Below are 3,678 nucleotides of genomic sequence, written 5' to 3' on the forward strand. Positions count from 1 at the left end.
TCTACCCCCCTTCGGGGAAGGGCGAGAAGGCTAGCACATCGTTTGGTGTCTAGCTCTAATACCATTTGTGACGACCCAGATCCACCGCTAGCAGATATTGTCCTCTTTGAGCTTTCTCTTTCGGGCTTCCCCTCAAGGCTTTAAAACGTGTTTGCTAAGAGAAGGTTTCCACACCCTTATAAAGGGTTATTTGTTCTCCTCTCTAACCAATGTGGGACATCACAATTTTCTTAGATAAAGAGTCATTAAGTCATCTACAACTCTATTCAAGAAACACTACACCAAAGTCGTGACAATTAATATCGGAATTCGACGACATGGCGGCAAAGAGGACTTAAACTTTGTTGGAGCTCTCGAGAAACGAGTAAGATGGATACCCACATCACAAGATTAGGACAGAATAGCTGAAGTGGAGTGGGGCAAGGACGAGGCATGACCTACGCCACCACGCAGGAGGAAAGGGAAGGCTGACACCATGGTAATAGGTTCCTTACCAGTCTCGGCTACTATGCTTATGCTTTATTTGATTCAAAATTCACACACTTGTTTAGATCTATGATGTTTATGAGACACACACGTTAAGGGTTACAGTATAGTACACGCACGTTAAGGGTTAGAGTAAAGTACACTTTACGGACCCTACCTTCTCTTTTAAAATAAGACTACTACTACACGTGTGTCATGGTTAATGTATGTCTAAAATCATTAAAATAATTTACTTTAAACATTTTCATAAATGTTCAAGAATTTATTTGGAATATAATAATAGCACCATAAAAAATAGCAGAGTTGTAAACTAGCAAGCCAAAAAAAAATTAAAAAAAAAAAAAATCTATAAAAGTTTAGGAAAAATGTGAATGACATCCTAACATAAAAGGCTGAAATTTAAGTATTGTGAATTGATTTCATGGCATCCTGGGTTGATGTGTTATTCATAGGTGGGAGTCTTGCTTTTATTTGAAAAAAAATATTAAAGGTAATTTTATTATTTAAAAATGATCTCTAAGTGGTCTTACTAAAATGCAATCACATGCAACATGATAATACTACTTTTACATGACTATTCTCTAGGCTCTACTTTTTTTTTTCAAGTAGAGTTAAATGTATTTCTCTACACATGGTTTATACACAGTCACATGAACTCAATAGATGGGCCCATAGATGATAACTCTCCAAAAGTAGAGTTATATCAAGTCTTTTTGTAATTAATTTGCACTCATACAAACCATTTTCTCATTATTAGCTCAATTTGTTCTAACTAGTAAGCATGAAATAGTTTATTGTGGTTCAACATGAAAAGAATATCAATTTGCATGAATCGAGCCTCATTGTACATTTAATTGAGTTATTTGGCAAAATTTTAGAACATTTATGCTGAATCATGATGTTGTAGCAAATCTTAAAACAACACTGCTGTGCATTGTTGTGAAAATCAGAATAGACCAGACTATGTTGCTGTGCATTGCTGTGAAACCATAGAAGAAGAACCTTAATCCACTAACTATTGATAGTAGAAGAAAAAGAATACCTAGAAGGATAAATTAGGGCAAAAAGGTGGATATGAGAGCTCAAAGGAAGGGAACTTCCATTGAAGAATAACAACAAAGCTTGATAACTCTCTAATTCCTTACTCTGTTTTCTTATTCTATCAATTTTACATGATTGAGATGTGTGTTCTTCTATTTAATTCAGTTTGTATGGAGAGCTAAACTTTATAAGGGAGACGAGAAAATTTTATGTAGTTTAAGTATGCTAACGGTGTGATTTTAGTTTATTAAAGAGTTGTTGTTAATAATTTACCTATGTGTTTAATTAGCTACTTTAGATACATAGTTGTTCTCTTATTCGGAAGAAACGAGGGAGCAAATCTTTAATACTCTAGTTCTATTGCAAGGATACTTGAAGGTGATAGAAGAGTTATGAATAATTCATCTCCTAGAGCTCTCACGGCTCACTACCGTGGATCTGATTTTCTGATCAGTGGCATTTTCATAATTATCTTGAGTTAAAGGGTATTTTAGTAATTTGACATTATCCAAATATTTTATTATTTTTTTTCCTGAAAAGTCCAAACTTTTTCTAAAAATTCTTCATCACGTCATTTTTCTCTTTTCGAGTACTTGAAATTCTTTCTCGATAAGAAATTAAAAACTCGAGATGGTTCTTAAAAATTGAAAAAACGGCATTTTCGTTCTTTATGCTTACTTTTTCCTTTCCGATCCTTATCCAAAGGCCTTAAATCCCTAAAATTATTTTTTAAGGTATTGGAATGACTTGCTTAAGACCCATATTCTTGCTTGAATGCCTTAATTCATTTCTTTGGATCATTTGGGTTACTTTTAACTTTACTTCGAGTGTTTCAACCCAACTCATAGTCCAGTCTATCTTAAGATTATAAGCTAGCTTTTTAGGGTTAATGTTTAACCGATTTAAAATATTTGAGCCAATTTGAACTAACTAAGGGAGTTAGGCGATTTAATTCTTTGGAGATATTTTAATTATGATTTCATGGAACTTTGTAAGTATCCTCCCATCTAAAGTAATTGTCCACCATTTCTCTTCAATTTTGTTCCTACACCTTCTAAACAAGATTATCCACAAGTTTTATGAAGAAATTGACCCCAATACGGATCACCATTAAAGAAGTTCAAAGGAAACTTGAATATTCAATCTGATCCTAGAAGAAATTTCGTTGAGTAAGGTCAATCCCATTCAGTTTCTGCACCTTCAAGGAACATTTCTATAGAAGACTATGAAGGTTCATGAGTCCCCGAGCATGCCTAATTGAAGAAATTCGTTTTCGAGTTCAAATTAGGGGCATTCCTTTAACTTGAGAGGATTAAGATGAGTAACTTTGATGAAGAAATCTGAGAGCTAAAATGTCTTTGATGAAGGAAGTTGTTTTCACGTTCAAACGGCCCAAGAAGTCAATCCTCTGCATTTCTGGGTGAGTTGTAGACCGATGAGGAATTTCCAAAATTAAGACTACTCACTTAAATTCCTTTGGCTTTCCTTTGGCTTCAAAAAGAATAAGAAAGAAATTTATAGAAGAAATCAGACCTTAAAAATTGCTCAATAAGATTTTTCTAGGTTGAGCTCTGCTAGAAAAATAAATTCTGACAAATTTTGGAAGTGAATAATTTAGGCTACGATCCACGAGAAGGTATGAAATCAATCCCTAGTTCTTTCATGTAACAGCATCTTTAAGTTTCATGAAGAAATTGAGGGGAGAAAGTCATGATGTTTTATGACATAAATCCCAACATTCTCCCATTTTCACTAAAATTGGTGAGACATGTGAACCGGGGCATACTTTATACTCAACATTTTCTTGTACTTATCCTAGAGAAGATAAGACATGTCTCGAAATCTTAGACATTCTAAGTGACCTTCAAACACTTTTGCCTAGAGAGTTATTTTATATAATTAAAACGACGGTCATTAAAAGTCATATTGGTCATTACCACAATACTTTCCCTGTCAATATCATTTTATATACATTAATATTATTCCTAACTTCAGATTAGAATAATACATTATCATTCACAACTATTTTGTCAATACAAGGGGTCTAAAATTGTAACGACCCGGGAAAGAAAGGAAAAAATATATATACATATAATAAAAATAAATAAATAAATAAATCAAATAAAGTAAAAAAAAAAAAAAAAAAAAAAA

Source organism: Cucurbita moschata, unplaced genomic scaffold, assembly GCF_002738365.1.
Source record: "Cucurbita moschata cultivar Rifu unplaced genomic scaffold, Cmos_1.0 Cmo_Scf00042, whole genome shotgun sequence".
Lineage (NCBI taxonomy): Eukaryota > Viridiplantae > Streptophyta > Magnoliopsida > Cucurbitales > Cucurbitaceae > Cucurbita > Cucurbita moschata.